This window comes from Varroa jacobsoni, unplaced genomic scaffold (assembly GCF_002532875.2).
Source record: "Varroa jacobsoni isolate VJ856 unplaced genomic scaffold, vjacob_1.0 scaffold_1238, whole genome shotgun sequence".
NCBI lineage: Eukaryota > Metazoa > Arthropoda > Arachnida > Mesostigmata > Varroidae > Varroa > Varroa jacobsoni.
This window is the reverse complement of record NW_019214140.1, coordinates 44,941-70,260: the sequence shown is the minus strand read 5'-3', so window position 1 is coordinate 70,260 and position 25,320 is coordinate 44,941. Positions and strand designations below refer to the sequence as shown.

At 42.6% G+C, this 25,320-nt stretch overlaps 1 protein-coding gene across 1 annotated transcript in view; it reads right to left on the bottom strand.

Moving 5' to 3' along the window:
• LOC111267907 (uncharacterized) overlaps positions 1 to 25,320 on the bottom strand; it is a 112,546-nt gene that overhangs the window by 46,023 nt on the left and 41,203 nt on the right. The gene's annotated exons all lie outside the window — the stretch shown is intronic.

Genomic DNA, 25,320 nt, shown 5'->3' with positions numbered 1-25,320 from the left:
TATCTAGTTAGAGCAACGGTCATTACTCTTTCGACAGGTCAATATATAATAATTCGAAGAGGGCAAATGAGCCATTAAATAGGCAACTGGCAATATCTGTAACTGGCCTGTCGTTGCTCAAACAGTATGAAGGTAATGAAAATAATTACAGTTGTAGTAATTTCCGCTAAAGGAAGAGCCCATACAATGACTTCTCCTATTTAATAACTTTCATCGATCTACTTGACGCGTTTATTGTTACCCAAATCGGCATCCCCGCCAGATCTGACCTGAACGGCTCAGATGTGAGTTAACACCAATGTCCTTACTGGTATCGAGCCGCTATCATAACCAAACGTTTATATGATACATTCGTTACGTACTAATCGCCATTGTATCGCGTTCGTATATTGTAAAGATCGAAGGCCTACACTATGTAGACATCTGTGGAAAGTATCAACGATCGCCGACGTAGTGTCGTTCAGTCGAATAGCACAGATCCTGTGAGCGAGCAAATTCTGGCAAGAACCGAGATGCCAACAGAATACGTCCAAAAGCTTATTTGTAGAAAAATAAGAGGGGCGTTGCGAAAGTTTTGTCTTCGATGGCCGGGACCGTCGCTCGGTACGCCATTAACGAAGGCCGGCCGGATTGGACGTTGATTTTTTTTTCTTTCAAAATAACGCTGTACGTAGGAACTTTGCTGGACGCCGTTTACTGAACGAAACTGTCTTCGAACATAAATATGCGATATATTTAAGTGGATAGAGTGTATTATGGATGTAACATAATCGTGGTACAGCCGAGGCGCGACTATGGCGTCCAGTTGTGGAGAAAGAAAACAGCGACGTTACAAATCTACTGTCTACTTAAGTATGATAACAATTACTTAACGAGGCTAATCTGCTTTCTTCAATTTTCTACCGCCATTCATGCAGAATGGCATTGGCACGACCATGCGGTGCGCCTGCGAATACGAAAGCCACGAGGTTGAACTCCGACTGTACCCAAGGGTCAATAATTTTCGAAGTAGAACACGGCGGTTAAGCTTAACAACTATATCACATGAATAGATCGCAGCGACAATGTTGTGTCTAAGGGCGTCAAAACAGGTTCGTTGCGTCATCGTTCTAACGAGTGGTCGGCAGGCAGTTCGTTTGTTGTGATGGCGTCAGACAATGGTCGACCGGGTTTGTAAATAGCCAACCCTTTATTTTATATAACTTATAAGAAAGCGGCGAAACACTAATTATAATGAAGATTGTATACGATTTGTAATGTATATCACAAGTAGTTTGGGCATGAGAAAACTTTGCTTGGGAATGAAGACAAGACGCTTATCTCATTTTTTTCACGTTTTGTACTACTGGCAAACGACGTCTTTTTAGTTATTTAAACTATATACTTACTGACAGTAAGGACTGGTATTAGCCTCGTCCTAAGGAGCGATACCTCTGTGGCATATTTGCCTAAATAGACCCAATCGTTTGACATTAACGATGACGCTAATTAGCCTTAAAAAACAATCTCGTATAGCTTTATACCCACTACAAATGGGCTGTATTATAGAAAAAACAAACGCAATACAATAACCACACCGACACTTGACTATAGTTGAAAACTTTTTGCTAAAACATTAGACACTACGTTCAACGGACCCGTTAGCGCGATGTTATGCTTAGGAATACTCCAATGCTATTTGGCATCTGACGTTTATCCCTAATATTCAGTGCTAGAACGAACTGGTGCCGATCTTAAACGTCAACATAGCAGAAAATAATTGTAGCAGTCAATAAATCTGTACCCATTTATTAAACTACCCCTTCCCATGTAGAAAAATTTACCCACGTTGGCGAAAAGACAGAAAACGACGTTTTATTTCTATTGCCGTACAAGCAGCAGATGCATAAAATTCAAATGCTTGCGCAGTCTTAGACGCGTTTTACACTGACAACGGTAGATCCAACATCGGCTCAACTTGAATACACGCTAAAGGGCTCCGTTACTACTTCCTCTAAAGTTACAATCGTAATTCCAGATTCATATCCGTGCCACACTATTGATTAGACAGTAGTAATAGATAAATTATTAAATTCTTTTATCTGGCTACCCGAATAACTTTTAGTATCGATAGATTTCTAATCGCTTCACAGAAGGGTATGTTAAATACCCTTCTCAAGGCATTTATACTGCTCTTTCACACTAGTTATATAACACTACGCAATAACAACATGCAGACGGATTATTGGTACGGAAGGTGGGCTTAGATAGATAGATACGATAGTTGATTACTTACGTTAATTAAGTTACGCTGGTTAGCCAACCTTTGCCTAGTTGTAACCCTTTGATTTTTTTCAATCGATGTTGTTCATGTAACGTAAAAACAATAGCCGGCTCTAAGCGTGCTTGATTCCCCTGAATGCGAGAAATCATTGCAGACAATAGTGTATAAATAATATTGATAAACCGGCATACACAAAGTAGATTTTATATCTACATTAACTGTAAACGAAAGCTACCAAATACGAGCGCCGCTCGATGGTGGTTCTACTACTAGAATATAAAAAAGCTTAGTGGACAACGAAACGTACAATTTAACTATATTTGTTCTTTGTTGAAGTCAACGATATGTGCAGATATTGAATTCTATTGAAGAAATAGCCACTTAATTAATTTCTTTGTTCTTGAATAGGATGCTGATATATAGTTGTGTCCAGACAGCCCAAAACACGAGCGAAGGGAGTCGTCTAAGTTTGTCCCAATTACTTTTCGCCTATCTGATTCTAAAAACCACATATTTTTTAACCCAAATATGTGCCGTTGTTCGTGACTCCATCACGTCGGCCCTCCCTAAATTTATATGCGTGAAACTACAAAACTCTCCTAGCATGTTGAGCCTATTGAAAGGTGTTTTTATGCGTTGTTACACATACGAAAAATGAAAGTACATATATATTGTTCAAGAAGAGAAACACCTAGATTGTAAGCTGAGCCAAAAAAAATAAGTTACCAAACGATATTTTTTTTGTCTTTCCAAACAACCGCTTACAATTGCATTGTAATCAGCAATAAATTATATCTAACAAAAACAGACCAGTAATTGGTTCTGTAACCGTTTGTACCGCTTGCTATAATACAATACACGACGATTGATGGTTGAAGTTATGCCACTGAGTGACTTCAGCCTCTTTTCGAACATACAGTCTGCCTGTCGCTGATATTGAAACAGCAAATTTCAGCCAAACAGATGGGGATCAAACCCGTAACAGGTGGTCGTAGAGGCGGAAGGCGAAGGGAAAAACGCGGTGGGTTGGCATAGTGAGAGCGTAGACGAATTCAGTCGAAGACAAAACAGTTCTCAAACGAGTTAATGACGGCGAACCGAAGTCGACGAAAACAACAGCGGCAAGCTTTGTCAAATAGTCAGCAATAATGTTAATTAAAATTAACTACCGATTGCTTTTTCTGGTTGACGGTTTAGCAAAAAAACTACGGAAGCTGGGCTACATTCGTCGCGTAGCTCGTCCCTGTATCTACATCAATATCATGGGATATTTCTAACATCCCATTCCGATAATAGGAAACGTAGGCGCCTTCGTTTCTTCGCTACCGTCACTAATGATCGCTATATGACAGAAAAGATTAAAAATGTGCAAAAGCCTCATTTTTTGAAGGTTGTATCGTCGATCTTAGCTGTGGTGATGACCTTGTTGATGAAGATGGATGGAAGGTAACGAATAATGATCGATAATTGTCGAAACGATTGGGTAATACATTCCCCCCTGGCCCTATATCCCAACTCTAATATGGGTATCAATATAACTGGAGTAGCACTTGTTTGGATACAGCTGACCTAGCATATTCACTTGTAAGCCCGCAAAAGCCCTCGAACGTATGACGAGATGGTAACTCGCTATATTATATACAATAGAACACACACATCCCATATAAATGGCTATTTTGTTTGATACAGAGAAGTTAGTTTACACTGGCCAGCAGATTTGAAGTTTATTGTATAACAACAGGCAAGTGTGCGTAAAACAAGGTTTGTACAATATAAATCAAGTTCGTTTGCATTAGAAAGTGAAAATGTAAAATACCTTGTTTCAATCTGCACGCATCAAGATATATATGTATGTATAAACGCTTATTGCCTGGCGCCTCTCCAACTCTTTTATGATAAACTTATCGAATTTTGGGGACCTCGGCGTCTTCTCCGCGTTAGACGATACGTTTTTCTACTACATTGAGCTATATTTCCACATAGAGATAGATGCAAATATCTGGCAGTGACGGCACGGGCCTCCTATGAATCTCAAAATAAGGCTGGTGTTTTACAATGACGATGCTTGCAGCGGCAGCGAAGTCAGGCTGAGGTCGGGACTAAATGAAGTTTGCTACCGAATTTGCCAACGACCCTACAAACAGGCAACGCAATTCATGAGGGACATCAAGAAAAATTTAAATCTCGTAGAGACGTGGGTAGGACACATGCTAACTTTATCGTTCTTGCAACGAGACTAGATGTCCTGGATTAAAATTATAACGAATGCAACGATCACTCGCTGCCACTTTTAGTGGGTATTGTCTCATGTTCTCTACAGGAAATTTCCAAACATAGATTATGGTAACTAAATCATAATCATAATGATGACAATATTAAAAATGTTACTCATGTATATATGTAAGCGCCAATTTGACTTTGATGGCCAATCTTCTGTGTATGAATGCCGTCGTCCATCAGACTCTGTTTGCAGACAATTTTCATGAGAGGATGCCCCCTCTGCGGCGTCTAGCTAGTATGCATAGTACGGGTATTGTCTCTAGACGATCATTTGTTCTCATGCGAAATCGGCTCTTCTGTTCTTTAAAATCAAGTAGCCGGGAAGGCATACGAAAATAATATCATCACGTGTCCTTAAAATATAGCTACCCTTTCTTTTCAGGATACCGAAACCGATCCATTGGCTAGATGGGAAAATTTTCTATTAAACACATGCTATTTCTATTAGTCCCACATGTTGCCTTACTTCGACTCGCATCACACACCTCGCACATACTGCTTGCAACAGTTATTCTATCTAATGGTAGACACGACGCAGATAACATAAATCTATTTTTATTATTTTATAATATTTTACGTATTTGACTTTTTTTTCTGGTCGTAGCCGACTTATTCAACACTCTTCCATGCCCATGTTATTTTTGCACAGCTGCGATGCTGCCGTCTCGACCGTTATTCGAATACTTACGTTAGAAACAACCTCATTTCATGCAGAGTCGGCTTGCATATCATTGTTGTCAACGCGCGCCAAGTTCCTCATTCATACCCCTTTCTTCCTGTCATCTTCAGCAGGTTGGTCAGATGCTCCGTTCTCTAGCGAATGCGTTTGCAGCTACACTCTGGCTTTCATTACGCTTCGATCTGGTTCTGCACTGGCTGTGGCGCAGCTCCTGATCAGCCTTCTCAGCTCGAGTTGGTCTTCAACTTTGATCGAAACTTGAGAGCAGCAGAAGCCCCAACATTTCTGCGTTAACCGGCCCCTTCATAGCGTTCATCGAGGCTCTTACCGTTGCCAGAGGACTTCCTCATTCCTATCGCAAAGGCAAGGTGACTGCGGGGCAGTAGCGGGCCTAACACGCCAAAGGGATCCGGTCGCTTTTGGTAGGCTGCTACCTGTTTCACTGCGACTCCAACCCCTTGAGTGAGATTTTTTTCTTCCTCCCCCCGAGAGCAACAGGACGCCTCCCATGTGCTCTTGCTCCTCGCCGGTGTGGGGATGACTAGATCCGTTTCGCGAATTGTAGATCTGCTATACATTGCTGCTGTTGCTATCGTCGTTCGTAGCCTTACCACTATTATCGTTCCTACACGCGTTCATCCAAGCCGCTGGCTTGCTGGTTTTTGACAGCCATCCGGCAGTAATCGTTTGTGCACAACGAGCGCGTCGCTTTGAACGAACGCTGCTACCCCCCTCAAAAAACAAATGAAGAAGACGAGGCAGGCTATCTAGAGGTGGCCACTACGATAAATTGATAGTTGTAGAACTGCAGTAGTCGGAGAGCCACCTATGGCGACAACGCGACACGAGCAAAATTGGCCAAGAGTATAAGATATAATAATATACGTATTCTTACAAAGATCAAAATAGAATACTACGTGAGCTTACGCGTTTGCTGCTCTATGCACATAGGGTTGCTGGGTTACTGGGTAAATACTGCTGCTTAGTATTTTGCTTGAGTTAAAACCATATGTATAACTCGTAATTTAGTTTAAAGCGAAAATTGTGAAACGAAGACTGAAACATGAAGCTCGCTGTTGCCGTAAAATGTGAGATAGAACCGCCTGTGAGGTGCAATAGAAAGGGTTCGTCAGTAACTTTCTTCCGGAGTCTTCAAACTAGCATATGATTTTAACTGTTCAATAATGGAAGATAGTATTATTTGTAAAGCCAGCTAGACCGGTTATTCCCGAACGTTTTAAACCGATTACGTTCATTAAGGAGAACGAACAAGTAAACTGAAAATGTTTTTCGAAATTATCAGTCTTACGAGGAATACCTCGAAAATCAATTGCAGTATTAATTTTAATAATTACCTTAAAAGTATTTAACTGATTTAACAGAAATGAGAGCCTAGCGATGTTTGATTATATTATGATGAAATAAATAAGCCGCGGCTTTACCGCTTCTTCGTTCTTAACATTCTAGGCTTGGTGTCTTCTAATCTGCAACTAGAAGCTGAGATGATTCCAGTTATCAAGTTAAGAACCATTCATCATAACTGTGGAATATTGTGTAGCATCACTGTTTCAAATACCCCGGGATACAAGATCCTTTCTTGATCTCAGTTCACTTCTAGTACCATCTAGCCGAAAAGAATAAAATAGATATCTTCGTTCGGCCATTTTATTTATTTGGATCCATATAAAAATTTAATAGAATGTAAGCTTCTAGCAAAGGAATAGTCGCTTGTGTCGAAAATGACAATGACCGTTATCACGAAATACAATAATGATCAGATCACTGTTAGCGCATTTCGGTTCGATCTGAGCCCAAAAAACACGTTCCCTTCGACTAGCGAAGTAACAAATGCTGGACGAGACTATCGTCCTACTATGGAGCCTTGCCGATGTTGAGAGTGGTGAATCGAAGGACGAACTTTCAAAGCCGTTGCGTTGCGCATGATCTCAAGTCCTGTTACCGTCTGACGTGATATCCTCTTTTGTACCTGGAACGCGTGCAACTGCATTCGTACAGTCACCGTAAGATAAAGCCGTTAAACGTCACTGGCCCACCTGTTGGGCGAATGATACGTTATTGTCTTGTTGACATATGATTCCATATGGTCGATAGCTTCCTACTGCGGTAATGACAGCCTTTGTCACTGTTTCGTATGTCCCCGCTGACAAAGATATATATGTATATATATGGCAGCATATACTCATTGAACAGGTATCTAACAATCCTTCATATATTTCATCAGAAGATTTCGGATGCTTTGGTCAACTCTTTTCCAGCCTTTCGCATCTCCATCATCAACGGTAAATTCAGACCGTGACAAAATCTGATCGGCGCTTCGAATAGAGCTTAAACGAGTCAAGCAGTAGGTTTCGCAGCGGAACACGTGATTGCCAGGTGCAATACACGCAAAATCCGTTTCAGATGTACTTAAGTGAGCCTTTGATAAATACTTCATAAAGACGCTACGTGCTTTTCGTCGAAGACCATTTTCTATTGTTATTTTAAAGCGACGCATAAAGCGCACTGGGAGTCTTGCGTCATTGTTTTGCTGTCATCGTCACTATAGTACCCGACGTGGTGTATTGGTATGGAACAATCCTTCTCGTCTGCGGAATCCAGTCACCAATTATGACCTCGTTTACCGTCATCGCCCAACAGAATGACGAACCGTACCAACGTACAGCTCATCATATTCAGTATCGGATACGGCTCATCGGCCACGTCAAGCCGCGCGGCAGTCGCTCCTGGCTATGACACCCACACGTAAATTTACAGACTAGTACGAACTAGCACGAACAAGATTAGCCAGTAAAGAGTTGCAGACGCCGGCTGTCAGCCGTCAACCAAACCCCCGATTCCGTCGCCACCGCTGCTGCCCCTGCTGCTAAATCGTCGAAAAACGTCGTCATTATTCGTCTTGACAATGCTGTACTGTAGAAGCCACAAAAGCGAAGGGCGAACAACCCATATATTTGACCAGCCGTTATGAACCTTTTCAGCCGCTACGGACGTCTTACTACAATACGCTACAAGACACAGTCTAGTTACGTGTATGGCAACGTAGGGGGCGATTGCGACACGCTATGTAAGCGATAGCGTCGACAGAAGTGGCGCGACGATAACAAAACCAACAACAGCGATGCTCGGAATAAGAAGAGGCCAACGCGAGCGATGCGCATGTGGACGTGCGGACATAAGATGCAGCACGAGCGAAAAGCAGTTTCAGCGGTGGTGTTTCTGGTTAGGCTGTTTGTTAATCCAAGGCCTGTCGTCGCCCCCTCACGAGTCCGGCCCGGGGGATCGCAACGCCTATGGCAGCAGGATACAACAACACGAAAACGGCCCGATATCTCAGCAAGCAGCAATCGAAATAACATCGCCGGTTACCACGGTTGACGTTGACGATCATAATTGCGAAGATGATTCCTGTCGTCGTATATAGAGGGAAACGTCAGATATCCTAACAGTCGAATACGCTGACGTTATGGCGTCAGCAGACACGGCTAACACGATGAAGATGATGGGAAGGCAATAAGTGCTAGCACTAATAAAAATGAATGCTTCAGGTCCTATATTCGAAGTCGTCATTATTGTCACATTGTTAGGTAGCTGATTCCTCTGCCCCTCCTAAGGCATTGTGTCCATCGCAGATATTTTATCACCATAGAGGATGAATACTGTAGTAGCAAAGTTTGACCTACAGGGTACTTGAACCCCGTTCAAAAAACTGTCTAGCTTTCATTGCCTACATGCCCTATAACTGGCAGATATGCATATCACCATTGAAAAATTTCCTTTTGTTGTGACAACATCAACGTGAAATTCATTATTGCCGACATTCTACGGCCGTTTCCTATGCGCGAAAAGCAAGGCTGACGCGGGGTGGGTTGGGTCGGATCTGATGGACACTGAAGGATCAAATCGTCGATCGTTTCTCAGATTTCGAAACAACGCCACCATGTAGCCACAGGTGTAAATGCTGTAAAGTGGATAGATAAGCTTCTACAGCAGAAACAATACATTTTTCTTTCCTGGATAGAGTGCAAACCAAAGAATAGAACAGGGAAGGTTGGCGGAGTTTCAACCACCCTGAATATGATTTGGATGCAATATGTTTGTATTCAGGTTGTGGCTGAGCTAAATGCATATAGCTAGCTTAAGACAGCGTTGCATCAAAGGAAAAAAACGGCACGGCGGGTTGCCTTCTAACCCGCTACCCATCCGACGGAAATATGAAATTGGGAGTTTTGAAGCAGAGGGGACGATAATGGTATACTCGAACGAATAGATTTCTAGGTCTAATTAGCCTATTTTAATATTATTGGCTGTTTAGTTATTGTTAGGCCTGCGAAACGTTCTGTGCTGTAAAGTTTCATAATTCGATGGCATCGAAATATTGCAGTAGCTACCATCTAGAATTAGTTCAACCATCGGTCAATGATCTGAACTCGTCTGAAATGAGATAATAAAGCATAATTTGTTTTTATAATGCAAAAAAAAACAGCGTAAACGTATAGTTTCCTTATAATTTCCGCGTATAAAATTGGGAATCCCAACACTTCCATGGCATTCTATTTGTGCACCGCGTTAGCGACATTTTTTGTTGGATAGAGCTACCAATGCATCTGGAGAATCGACGAGGTAGTATAGCATAGCTATAGAGCTCTAACAAATTCTATGATCACAAGAGGATGGCACCACACGATTCTAGAGTTTACAAGATGGAAACAACGAGCTTTATTTCATTCGTAGCATATTTTGACCACGACACATTCAGTTTACTGACTTACGTTTCTAAGGTAACCTTTCATTAAGTTGATTATAAATCAATACACGGACATTGGCGTCTACGTTAATACGAAACCGGACGAAAACCGTCCAAAACGTTCAGCCTATAGGGCGTCGAACTCTGGTAGAAATCGACCAAATCTTCTAGTTTAAAAATTTAACAGAATTCTGACTTTTTTTCAACTATTTTTCGGAAAATTTATTTGAAAATGACCGCCATTAATAAGCAAAAAAATAAAAATATTTTTCGCACGAAATTGTCAATCTTTAATTCATTTTTCCTGTGGTTGCGTAATTTACCATCAGTGGGAATCGCCAGCTCATCAAGTTCAGTTCAAGATCACCATATGTCCGCGTCTCTAATATAAGGACCGTAATAGAAGCTTGCAGTATTGAATACTATTAAGCAGCTTTTATTGAACGTTTTTGAGGATGGCCAGTCGGAAATGTGTTGTGTAATAATAAAATGGCTTTTAATAAAAGCTAGTAGGAGCCGTATCTTAGTAAGAAGCAGGAACGTCTTTCTAAGGTTCAACCTGAATAAACAGATCAATTTCTATATCGCGAATAGCAGAACTTCCGGGCTTAGCACCGATTTTTTACAAAACCGATTAAAGAATTCATCAGTGAATCATTTCTCAGGCCTCGTCTGAGTATAAAAGGAGTCTGAGCATACTAGCCAATTTTCATACAAATTTTGCTTAACAAGCAAAAGTACCATGCTGTTTTTGGAGCTATTTAGTAGTTTATCTGCGCGAATTTGGGCTTTGCTGATTATGATGTTGTCTGTAATTGTGTTACCCTGAAAAAGCCCCCCCTTGTTGAGGTATTCGTCAATAATTTGTTCGTTTAATAAAATCTATCATAAACTAGCATAAAATAAAACAGTCTAGACGGTTGTTATGATACAGATGCCTGTCTAGTTTATTTAATGTTTGCACGTGCAACATCAAGCAAGCACGTAAAACCTAATTCAGCTCTTAATTCAGATTTAGTGCATCACTGTAAAAGTCACAAACTTTTAGTCGTCATGCAGTGTTTAATGAAGGCTGCAGGAATCAGGAGTACTGATGTATAGCCCGTTATGTTTCGCTGTGGAGAAGGATTTGTCCAACTTTGGTCACATAGGTGGCAAAGGAAACCGTTTGTGTTATATCGTCGTTCCCAGCAATGGTCTGCGTAGACTTTCAATTGTAACGTGAGTTTTTTTTCAAGTTCAACGTGAGCGGGAAAACGACGGAAAAATGTTCTTGCAATATAATCAGATCATATGTTAAAATCATTATCTTGCCCTCAATAGCCGCATATCGTGGCCTTTGGCTGTGTATTTTGTTGTTTGTGATATAAAGCATTATATTTACACTATACGTAGTATTCGGCGGTTTTCATAATACCATGTGAACGAGTCGCCTTGCCTCGGGAAACTGACATTTTTCGATTTTTTTCTATTTAGTTTAGACCTGTAATTAGTAGACTCGCGATGCGGAGAGGCTGTGTGGCTGGTAAGCCGCTGATCTAAAGTATGTCATGCATAATAACTATGTTTGATAGTAAAAACCATCAGGTAGCCGATTCCAGCTGAACGTTTATTGGAGCAGATCGACACTGCGCACACACCGTCAGGATGACAACAATAATCATGTACGAACACAAGTCTACACACATTTCTGATTGAAATGATCTGATTTCTGATCCGAAAAATGGGACAAACGTCAGGAGACTGCACGGTAGATTACTTATAAGAATGCCCTCCACTCTCTGTATCGCACTATCACTTTATTCGAACGGTATATGTACGTAACGAATCTTATTACCGTTATGAGCTACCGTTGTGGAACGTTCCATCCAAGGAGGCACAACAACAATTGTGATTGTCGTCAACGTTAAGCATACCAAGATGACGGATAATGACCGATAACACGCACTTAAACACACCCATTTAATGATATGGTATACTAACTACAATGTAACAATTGTTAGTTAATGAAAAATGGTGCGGTAGCTCTGTCAAAGCGCATATAGGCATACGGCTTCTACATCCATTACTGATATTCGCAGCTGACGAGATACGAAGGTACGGTTAATAACAATCTCCTAACCTTTTCTTTTATTTTAATAAAGTGTTTGAGCTATCGAAATCCAAGCATGTTCAGCTGACACGGTTACTCATACCGGTATATTACGACTTAACCTGATCCGAGGTTTTTCAGCTTATGATGTAAATTTTAAATGACACTGATAGAAACTGACGAAGCTGTATGACCATGCATATGAGCGACATATTACGACTGAGTAATAAGGCTATTAATATCAATACTAGGGATCGTCAGACGCGTTGCTCAGGATCACAGGCAGGACAGATAAAAGCGTTTCGATGAGCTGGATTTCTTTTCCTTGCATAGTTACGCACATATTTACCTAACCATTACAGTACAGATGCTATCGTACGCTAACGTACATTTAAGATATTTGACATTTAAGACGTCTAGCTCTATACGAGCTAGACGTCTGGCATCACCGTTAAGCATCGCTTCGGAGGACTGACTCGGACGTGCTGACGGAATAAATCTGTCTACACCCAGTTTTGACCACCCTCAAACCTCAGTTTTGAACCACCTCCACTCAGTAGGCAAATATGATACTCCAGCACCGTTTCGAAAACATGCCAACGTCTATACGGCGCAGCTAATGCGAAAGCAATGCGTCAAAATAGTAATTGGTCTGATATGGGATACTGTTCTTCCGCAGCGGAACTTGTTCCATCATATCGACTACGGCATACCAGTTTAGCATGTCTGTCTGAAGTGGACTATTTACAACGGACGAAGCTTAACTCTACCGTCTGCGTTTAAAATACTCGTAACACGTCGTACATTTGCTTTAGGTTATTTTTCCTCTTGTTCATATCTCGGAAAAGCGTTACTCACATCTGGCCGTACACGCGCACCACGTATACGGTCGCCTCGTCTTTTAATTTGGATGATGTCAGAGCATTTCTCAGAGCGTTACTCTAAGCTATCTTCTTGGCCGTGGCTTCGGATCGTTCCCTCTGCTACGACCATTTCGTCACAAGTCGTTAATTTCGCAGACGTTACACGGAGGGATTATTGTCTGTTGCTGACTATGTCGCTCTGTTTACGACATTTAGAAATAAAAATGCGTTTACTCATACGCGGCTATTTTTACTGCGACGCCTAATGTTCGGTGTCTGTCGGTCAGTACCAGCAGCTTCATTACGCCAAGCCAGTATAACATTATGGAAAATAGCCCCCGACAGCCTGATAGAGAAGTCATATAAAACATTGACACGAAAAGATTGTGCTGCCTAGCCGAAAAAAACGTCGAACAAAAATCGGGCAGAAACCTCATAAATACAATGAGCACGGTCATCTTACTAGAATAGGTAAGCCCTGAGATAGTCTTCAACTTTGCTTACATAATGATCTAAGTAGAGGTAGCCCAAATTTAGGGTGTTTTCACCGCTGGACTAGCTTGGGTCGAAAACGCATCGTGATAACGCCATATATTATGCTTGCAAGTAGTCATGCACAACGAGGCGCACATATTGAGGACAGCCGCTCTGAAAAAATCTTATATCGAATACTACGCTTTTTTAGCGATTGCGCATAGATCAAATATGAAATAATCAATCTAATATACATAATCAATGGCATAACCAGAAAATGTAAAACTAATGCTAATAAAGACCGCGCAAAGCGCCGAACTTGTGTCCAAAAGTAACGCACAACGCTATATAGAAAATGCACGATTCTGACCTTCTTGCACGATTAATGGCTTATTCGTGGTTAGGTTAGTCATTGCCTTTATTGCAGGTTATCCTGAGCATGATTTAGTGCCCATGAAGACAGGAAGCTCAGCTCAGCTAAGCTAAGCTATAGTAGAATGAAGATCCCAACCAGATCGTGTCGAGTGGCCATTTCCAGTAGCAATGCGGTTCAGCGGAATGGAGCAACAAGACATGTGGAAAATCATGCGCTAAGAGCAGAAGCAGAAATAACGGCATCATAAGTAGAATTAACAACATCAATAACGATCTGAAGTAAGCTGAAAAAAATGCGTCGAAGAGATTGTCGATGTTCGAGTCGAAGGGAATCAGAGGATCAATGCTACTTCCCTCTAACGACGATGATGATACTAGTGCTAGTGAAGAACCAACGGCCCGATCATCGGTTTCCCACAGAGAAGCATAGTAATTCCTGTCACATACGCATGACGGACACACGCACACGTAAACAATAAACGTACGGATAAACGTCGCTACGAAAAATAAGGATAATATAAAGAAGAGTCTCGAAAGATGCTGATGTAAAAGGAAGTGAAGATGTTCGGGTCGTTGACGGACGACCCGAGCGAGCACTGGCGCAACGTTACCATCCAATCAGAGCACAGCTTCGGAGGCGCTGATGGCCGAACGGCCTGCGCCTTTTTGACACTAGACACACAAATAGATAGTCACGAGGCTAACGTATGTACATATAGATAGGCTGATTGACTGACGAAGCGACAACGTTCGTCAATTGCCGTCGATATCTGTGGCCGAATGAGATTTTCTCGTTGGCGACTACCGGAAAGCAGCACCGTTTCAACCTTCCAAACGCTGCTACCTTATGGCCTATATCATTGCTGTATTGTGTTCCGCACTCTGGCTAAAGAACCAAAACGAAAGTCAGCAGCACTTAGCATCGTTCGTCACATTCTATGCTATTCCAAAACTGCCATTCGCGTAATCGGAACTAATACAAACGTCGCGGTTTTCTAACTCTTTTTCCCGTACACTCATTCGGCGCTGCCGTTGGTCGCCGTCGCCAGCAGCTGCAGGCCGCGAAACCGACTGACGCCGACGTCGTCACTGTGGTAAATGCCTTTGTAGCTTCATGACGAATGTAGTAGCGACTGCAGCAGATCCGTAAGCAATAGAGCACACGTCCCCCTATACCTTCTTCCTACCTATATTGATATGAAAGCCATTCGCAACAGTAACGCTAGCTAGCAGCGAAAAAAGAGCAGGGTACTTATGGGAAAAAAGAATGCAGGACATTGCCAGCATGAACAGGAACGGGCCAGGGTGGGAAGACGTCGACCACTGCGCGTTGTTTCGTGACTCGACGTATCATATCGCGCAACAATGGCGGGAAACGAACGTCAGCAAACGACCAAGTTATCTTTGTCAAATAACGACCGGCGTTGACAACTAGTGAAGTCGTGCTAACCTGACGAGGAAATAGATTAGGGTAGACACGGTAACTATTGGCAGCTAGTAGTGATGGCATCACACGGCATATGTAAAACACACACGCAGTATCGGGTAAATGTGTTGCGTTTGTTCTTGATTTCTTTAGCTGTGGCCAGCCTAGCACTGCGATTGCTTTCTGGGGCCATCGATATCCGTTAGCCGTATCAGAAAAGGTGTCGGCCTATCGATAAATCGCAGTTTTGTTCGTACTGACTTTTTTTTTTAAAAGGTACTTTGGTTTTCGATCCATTGAGATATGGCCAAATGACGACTCGATGTTACATCGGTGTTTCGCAATACAGCAAAAGTAAGCGCTGAACACCAATAGCAGATGAAAGAAGACGTAAGCTGGAGAAAATTCGCATAGATCTCTCTTGCCATATTGTTAAGTTCGTTCGCCTTGAGCTTATCCATAGGTTTTGTGCAATCTTCGAATGGTTTGCTTAGTGTAGAAATCGGTAAGGCCTAAGAAAGTATCTTAACAGGTTGATGGGTCAGCGACGTCGATGAGGCTATCGTCGAGCTCGGCCAAATGTACGGATATATATACATATATACGTACAGGTCTCACGAAAAACTCGTTGATATTTGCTCGTAGATTGCAATGATAGGCTCGTCGATTCAACGCAATTCAATTGGAAATGTGACGGTCCGACATTGATTCGGGTCTCTACATAATGGGTCATTGTTAATGCTGTGAACCCATTTTTTGCTTGTCTGAACAGCGGACCATTCGAGCGTACAATAACGACATTACTTTATTTTTTTATTATTATTATTATTTTATAATTATATTTATTATATAAAGTAAAATTGTCTATTAGCCAGCTTGTTTTACTGTAACATGTATCATTATTAGTTAGAATTGATTAATGAGGAGCTACATACTGTGCTATAATGATAGCAAGTAACCATATGGCTCTTAACACTGTGAACAATTTTACTCGCGACATCTTCGAACCAAGCTAACATGGGCATTTTTACTTATTAGTTCAAATGAGGTTTTTCCAATTCGGCATAACTGTTGTAAGGACACTCCAACGGCCTATCACATATCCTAACACAATATCTATGATGCACGTTGCACGACCTAACGTGTGTAACGAGACCGCTGGGTGTAAGTAGTTACACCCGGCGGTCTCGTTCGCTAGTTTCGTATCATTGCTACCCTCATGAAGTCGGTGCGCTTTTCCTTCAAAGCCAAACCATGACCGAGTTATTTCGTCAACTGAACGCTGGAGTTTAAAGACTCGAATTCTACTTCGCTCATCGGTGCTCCTGGATTAGTACGGAGCTAAACGTTATCAAGCCGGGTCAATTTGCGCGCCTTTTGACCCGTCGAGGACTTCTGTCCAAGTCTACAATGCAGAACCGTCACTTGACTTCAAAGGCTACTCGCATGATTTGACTCCTGCAGTAAACGGTCGGTTAGCTCGAGATCGCGAAGTAAAATTACTTCAGCCGCTGTCGCGATCGATCACTATGGCTGCATGACACCGATGGTAGCTCGACGACGACGACCAGTAACTAGCGACATTTAGGTAGATACACAGCAGCTGCAATGGACAAGCGTAACAAAATTGTTATAGCTAGCAGCACCCTGTCCGTTCAGCAGCCGTCATCAGCTATTTTACTGAACCAGTCGATCAGTGCTGCCAAAGCAATGCAGCCATCGGTGGCGACGACAGATCTAGCACGATCATCGACTCTCCTAGCCAACAGGAACGGTTAAACAAGTTACGATAATTCGACCACAGAAAAATATCTAGAACTTGAAGTTCAAAATGCAGCAAACGCGAAACACCGCTTACAACGGCAATACCAGTAGCCGAGGCGACGCCAGCTCCGGCAGCGGCGATGTCCTACACATCTAAGCCCCTCGAGTCATAACCCCAAACGCAGACGCTCGTACGAAACGTTGGGGCACGTTAAACACAGTCCTTACAGCGACAGAGGCGACAGCCGCAGCTAAGTTAAGAACTGCATCGTCAATTCGTGCCATTTCAGTTTTTCTAGTCGACCTCAACGTCCTCACGGCGACATCGTTTTCTGGATAAGCAAGCCTGTATGTGTATACACGTGCGCTGAACGAAAAGGTATTTTCAAAAAAGAACAAAGCGCAACAACGAAAACGAATCAAATCAGGAATTTCGTTGCTCTTTATGCCTTGAGTAGTGACAAAAACTTTATTATATATATATATATATATATATATAGATAAGGGCAATTGTTACCTCATTCTGTTTTCTTTACCTGTTGGGTAGATTTGGAACTAGTTTATTATATGATCATTTGCTGCGTTTTTACCTTCTCCGAATCCGATATTCAGAGAAAATTCGCTGTTCGTCCCGGTGTGGTAGCGGTCGATGGCAGGAATGGCAAAATTGATCGAACAATAACTGGCACAAGCCGCTTACCAGCGCGGTTCTGGACGCAGAACGCGAAACGTTTATTTAAGAGTAGCGTAACCGTTTGCTGGGACGGTCGGACACATGAATAACGCCGCACGGAACGCGGATAAAAACATGGCCAGAGACGCGGCAGTGGCAGCGACATTTGTGGCTTGAAAGTCTCTTTCTTGCTTCCGCCAATTTCTTGGAAATTTCAGTCCAGCAACTGAGACTACCACTTCGGTCTCGCCACTGCCTATCGCCATTGTCGCGTCGTCTGCTGCAGTTAACGCTATGCCATACCAGTTGGTCCTATTTGATCACTGACAGGGATTCGGTCACCAATAGCATCTTCATGTAGTTTGCTGCTGCTGCTGCTGGGATGAGAGTTATTTGTACGACAACGGTATTGGTCCCGGGACGACGGTGTCTGGCACAGGTCCCCTAATGCTGGCAACCGTAACAGACGTCCCCGTTGTAGAGCTGGCCTTAGTCGTTGTGGAAATCGCTACTGTCTCTGGCCTGGTGGGTTGGCGTGTTGCTACTTGCAGCTGCGACTGAACGGATCTGAGCGAGGCTAGGGACATGGGGGCACGCCAGCACATGGTGTGGCGTAGCACATGCAGACTGCGTACAACATAGGGACGAGCAACAGGGGCGGAACTAGTCGGCTGGCACAGTAGATTTCACGTAAGCTATTGTCGTTGTTGTCAACATTGTTAGTGCAGAAGAATATGCTGTAGCCTTGGCAACAACGGCCGTCAAAGCGCTGCTTCCGCCGCATTGACCTGTTATGATGTCTCGCACCATTGACGACAACGATGCGAACAGCTGAACGGCAGTCAGCGTCGTATACCCAGGAACGACAGTGCAAAAGGTGAGTAACGAAACGAAGAATATGATGGCGGACCATGGGGTTATTGTTGATGCTGATGGGAATGGCGTGTCACCAACGGCCGTAACCAGGCGGTTTCGTGAGCGCGAACCCATACACAATAAGACAGGTCAACGTAAGCAAGTTAACCCAGAAACAATCTGCTGATGTATGGCACAGAGAAAGAGAGTGCTGCTACTGTTCACTATGGTTACCATACAGAAGAAGCGAAAATGCAAGAATTACACTGATAATAATAATAATAGTAAACGTGCGCTACCACGACAGCGCACCAGTGCAATGCAACCATACACACAAGTGGCTCTAGCAGAACCCCATTGGCTCGACTGAGTCGTATGTTGAGTATTTACGATGCCTTCCCTTCGACAATTTCTACTAGTATCCTATGTTGTCCTATATGAAGCACTGCGTGAGTCTGAAAAATATCCTTCAACTCTATTCGGAACATGCGGCTAGAAGACGGCTTAACTGAAAGGCGTAGACTGAAAACAAGAATGGTATCGATCATTTTTCGTATGGACAAAATTGACATACTGAAAGCTCAGCCATTTATTTATGAACGAATTCCTAGAACTTCGGCATTCAATCTCACCGACCCCGTTAAGAGTTGATTCCGTTCTGAATCATCAAATATTTTCAATATGAAGTATTGCTATCGATATTCGGCCTGTTCGTTCGTGGGAAAGCAGACAAAATGAGTTAAGGGCTGTTTTTTATTGTTTGCCAGCGGAAGAGGGAAAATGACAAAAGAGAAACAATACAATGAAAATAGGGAGCAAAGCCGACCATGGACACTAACTAAAAGGACTGCCAGATATTATGCATATGATTCGTGGCTTATTACCTTCGTGTGGAACAGTCCATTCTTTTTATGTGTAGATAGCCTATTGTGTGCCCATCCGGTGATCTTAACGTTGAATGGATACTCAGTATAAGCAGGTCACCAATTTAACTCATTACCTCGAGTCAGGCCAGAGCGCACATTTACTGTTCTCAGGCTCGTCAACAACAGCTTGCCATTCAGTTTAGCTGTTGCGGCAGGTGATGACCGACGGAGTCAAGGCCAGGGGGCGAAATCTCTGTGCAGTAGTAATAGTAGAGTAGGGGGTAACAATACAATATATATAATCGTATGTACGCAACAAATGTATGCGGTACGTTGTTGCAACGGGCAGTACTTATCAACGGGTGATGCGACTGGATGTCCGAGTGAAGTGTCTGACGATACCGTCTCAACATTATACAATCGTATTAGGTCCAGCTAATCCGATGTGAGTCACACCGCATTCAGATCATGGTCGCTGCTGTTAAGAACGGTTGCTTCAACAGGTACTAGCACATGTATACGTTTATCTCTAGCTAAATTATGTATAACATCGTGTATGGCCAACAAGTATATAGCATGGTTCGTTAGCGAAAGCGCTGTTACTGTTATGGTCCTGAAGGATGCGGCCAAGGAGCATATTCGTGCCAAAAGTCCACACGTCGCCATCATCACACCATCAGCAGAGGGGGCAGGCGGTGGCCTGTCAGCGTAAAACCGATTCATCGAATGTTCAAATCACAATGGCCCCGTAGAATAGGACAATATATGCACACTGCCACGGTAGATAGTACATGATCTATTGGCGAGCTAAAATATCCCATTGGACTGGCGAGGCGTCGTGCCCGCGACTATTTTTCGCCGATAGTGACGTGAAAACGAGTTATTGTCATTGGAGGAGCTCGTAGATAGTGCTAGATAAAGATAGATAAATAGACAATCCACGTGTGGTTTTGAATAGAAGCAGATTATTGGTCGTTGTAATGGAGCATATATTAAAAAAAAAAAACCAACGAATGCGTAGAATTGCGATGATGATAAAGAAGACTTCATCTTTTGTCAGCGATTAGCAACGGGCGCAGGCAGTAAGTTGGTTCCCTTTTATTCCATATATAAGTATACAATGCAGGGGAGGACCGATAGGTGATCAGGTACGTTCAACCCTAGCTAAAAGTCCCAGTAAAATTAATTGATTTTTATAAATGAATCGAACTAGTGTGCTAGCTCGTTTTTAACAATAACTAAATTTATTATTATTATATTACATAGTATGTATATAATGGCATGGCTAGATAATTTAATTTTACTTAATCTAAGGAAATCTGCGTTGTGTTAGGTGTTATTAATTGATTCCCATTTAAAATAGTAGTACAATGTGAGCAAGCGCTTAAGACTGACAATGATGAATAAAGGAAGTATTTTTTCTACTTTTTACTTTACTGCTTAGGCCCACCTGAAGCGGACAAGCTACACAAGAAATATACACAACATACTAGCATCTTAGTATTCGGGCACGCTTCAGTTAGAAGTACTCTACCACGTAGTACGCATATAGCGGCATAATCTTCGTTTATTTCGCTATATACGTACGATTCTATCCAAACAAAATCGAACTCCACCTAGCGCCAGATCGTGCTATTCTACGATAAAGTATACTGCACCGCAGTTTTTTGCCGACAAGCGAAAGAAAACGTCACTTCTGCCATATGGCAATATTAATCTGAAGGGATAAAATCTACGTCGATAGCAACCACCCCATAGCTGCTGCCTAAGTACGATACTCGCTGCGATCCTTCAATGAAACTAAAGTAGCCGACAAATATTGTTGTATCAATATGAAGACAACAAAAAATGAAGTAAATTTCTTTAGCGGCTGATTAATATTATCATCGGTGAAGCACTTCCGCTATTTAGAAGTGACAAATAGACGGCGCTTCGCGGATACACTTAATGTACAGTTAAGCGCATGCCGAATGTACACAAACACCCCTGTGGCACGTGGGAAACAACTGATTGCCGTCTCTATCCGTTTGTAGCGTTTCGCGGCAACGAAAGAACGGTAGAGGAACTGATCAAATGTCTGAACGCCGTCAAGGCTGTCGAATGAAGCTGGAAGACATAGAATATAGAGGAAGATACTGGCACACATCGAATCTTACTTATACAGCTGTTTTCTCAACGCAGACTAGCAGATTTTTACTGGCTATAGCCAAAACGTACGTTAATGTAACATAGAAATTATGCATTTTTCGATGGTTGAGGGACATAGCAATATGACAGCGACAGATGCGAAATAAGAATAGTAGCAGTGATAGGAAAAGCAACAGGTTGTGAAGAATGTTCCTAATCATAACCACTTATTGTACGACATGTTAAGCTGTTTTTAGTCGGCTCCTAGATCTATATGCGCTTGAACATATAATGTAGCTATATCTGCCTATATACACGTACCGCAGATAGGGAACGTAATAAAAAAAAATCAATGAGATATGAATCTCACATACTCTTATTTGCTCATAAGCTGGCGCATTAAATATGCCGATGATGTGGCCAGGCGATATGGGTAAAAAGTGCACCATGGAGCCGATATCCAGCATTTTGTTCTAATCAAAGAGGCGACTCGTATGAATCGTGTCGGACTAGCGTCACCAAATCAAACGGCACACAATATATCTTGATTCTCCCTATTGCTACAGAGCCGGCTCTTACCGACACCGCTGGCCTAATTTGTCGACAGTAGCCTGTCGACAAATTAGGCAGAAGCAACGCAACTATTAAGGCCCGTTGATCTGCTACTCGTGCGTACGCTATACGTATAGACGCACATGTACATGAATGGGATATACGAAGCTATGTGTGTGCTGTTGACTCAGGCGAGCGAGGCGGTGGGCAAACGGACGATCAGGGAGAGCATCGTGGAGGCTAGTTAGCAGAGAAAGTGATGCTTTTTATTTATCTGATAATGAGCCGCAGCTTGCGCCCACCGTGGCGGTGGCTGAGACGACGAATGTTGAAGGAGGCATAGTAAAATGACAGTAGCCGTGACGACGTCAATTAATCGCAACGAACAGCAACGAGTTGTCAGCATCGTAACACAGTTGAATTGAATCAATCTAACGATCGAAGCGTAGGACGCGGTGCGTTCCGACATTCGTGCTCATCTTAGGTTCTCCTGCCGCGACTGTCAGAAACCTGGACGCCCTGCGCTGTGGGCGAGCAGACGCTAACGGTTTGTAACGCTCTGTTTGTAACATAGCATCACAAAATCGTACTATACATCTCCTCGATGGTGGGTTTGATGCCGGCTCATAGAACATGTCAGAGCGACGAACCTAATTTTAGCGGTAACTGATGGCCAGAGTACACAATGTCACGGATAGGGATTTGTAAACATTTTGGATTAAGGGCAGAAGCTTGTTTCATGGACCGTGTTCTTGCCAGGTAAATGCTATAGATACTGAATTCTTTGTGAACTATTGGAGGTCCAGCAGAAATTTCATTACACAGTGTATATACCATTTTGCTTCAGGGGCAGCGCGCTGTCAGCCTTTTTTGAGTTTGACAAGATCGCCTAGCGCATTTGTATATTGTTTTGATTTGTATAAAATCTTAATTATGTCTCACATATATATCTAAAAGGGTAAATGAGGTACATTGCAAGAGTATTTGAAAAAGACCGGGCTGCAACTTTGCATATGTTATATCTACGTAGTGTGAGGTAATCTAATAGAAGATCCTGATTAATTTTAATCATTTTATTACCTCATAGCAACGAACGAACGAACGAACGCCGTTTAACAGTCAGTACTAATTATATTGTAAGCACATACCGACACGTATACACTGAAACATGTTGAAACCTTACCGAGTACGAGAGATGGGAGGAGAAGGGTACCGTATAATATTGTCTGAGCACATCTCTTCTGACGGTTAACAGCTTTTCTAATTAAATGGCTTTAAAGTCGCGTATCGCAGGTAGACTGACCTCTATGTGATTGTGCCCTCGAAGCTCGTTGACGGACCCTTAAGCTAAGGAGTGATTCGTCTAAAGAGCTGTTTCAGGATCGTCCAGCTTATGTTGCAACGGCGTTGTACTATACTGGGTTGTCAAAAACATGTTGACCGTTTTATCAGTTGGCAGGCTTCGTCGCGTCGCGCCGGGTCGGGTCGGGTCGGGTCGGGTCGGTGCTGGTGTCATTTGTAATAGATGTGTGAAACTGTTTGCCTTTATTCAGACTTAAAATGATGAGTGAACTTATTGCAAAAATTCGACGCAGTTTACAACGTTATCACGATGAATGTTACAAATACTGGCCCAGGTCTATGAAAAAATTTGGAATGGGTTATCGGTTCATAAGTAGTTCTATCACGTTCGTTCTGGAAACTTCGATGTAAAATATGTTCTTTGCAGCGGTCAACTGATTCAAAAGAAGTTCATGAAAGTATTACAAAAGTTGAGCAAGTCTGGCACGTGATTAACCATGACCTCGGCAGGAAACTTACGATCCACTACCAGACAGATTTAGGCCATGCGAAGTAAGCTGGCCGCAAAGAAAAACTCTATGTTTGGATGTATTACGAACTGACTTGATTGCATTTCCATCTACGGAGACGCGATGAAAACGGTTGGCCTCGGCTGATAACTCGTGGGGGCAAAAAAACTTACTCCGCAATTTGTGGCAAAGCTCGAACCGACGCCAAAAAGATGATGCGAGGTGTTTGGTGGTGTTGGGAAGGAATCGTGCATTGTGAGCCGCTACTGCTGCCGCCTGCCCAAAACGATTGACTCGGACCTCTGCTGTCAACAGCTGACAAGACTACATCAAAACATCGAAAAAAATTTACTGGACCTGGATGATTACAAGGGACATCGTTGCCACTATATCAGTGACAGTCTGCATATATCTACAGCTACGACCAAAATTCAAAGAACTTAAATGGAAAATTCTAATGCATCTGCCGTATAGCCCGGACATCGAGCGCTCAGACTGTAATCTGTTTCAGCCTTTGCGGAAATCCCTTGATGGTGTTCGAGGGATGCAAAAGCCACTTGCCATACTTTTCGCTCAGATGGTTCATTAATATTGTCTTAAAATATAGACAAGATTTTTCGAGCATCCAATGTCCCATATACAATACCATTGAATTTACGCAAATGGATACGCAAGGCTTCGTAAATTCCCAATTAAGTAATAGACTAACCGTTAACCCGCTTTTGCGCAAGCCCTTAGCGTTACAGTTAACAACGGTAACAATGTGAACATTTTAGTGTATAAGCAAATATGCCGCGACTCGTCGTGCGTCTACGCTATTCGTATAATGTTTGTCGCCAGAAGATGGAATTGGGTGGGGCCCCACTTTAAATGGCCGGACTTGTCAACAGTGGCAGCCTCTTGATCGCACTATATATTGAGAAATGCCGTTTGCTGTAAAAGACGTTAATAATGCCATTTTTAGGGGCTAAAATAAGTAAATGATTGGCTTTTACTCATCGTTCCGGACGGCTGGTCTTTCTCACCCTGAGAAAGTGTCTACACGAGGTTCTTAATCCTGTGTCCCCAGGTTTGGTGGGCAAATATGCTACAGCATGAGCGGTCCAGCTATGCTTTGTTACTTGTACGATTTCGTATGGTATAAGTGGGCTCGACGTTTTCGAGTCCAAGCGAAAAATTGCCCCTTGCCCTCTCGTGGTCTCTTGACCGCAGATCGACCATAATTAACTATCGTAATGCTGTTTTCCGATGTCATTTAAACGTTTTTTGCATGCAACTGTCTTCGAATACTGATTATATCTAAGTTATACTTTTTTCTCTGCTTTGAAACATCATGCGATGTGTTTAGAATGCAATTCCATCAATTCCAGGCCATTTATTTTTTCTCAGTTTTTCAAAATAACATCACGGATGTTCAAGCGAAAAGCGCTCTCGCGAGATTAACGCTTCCCTTCG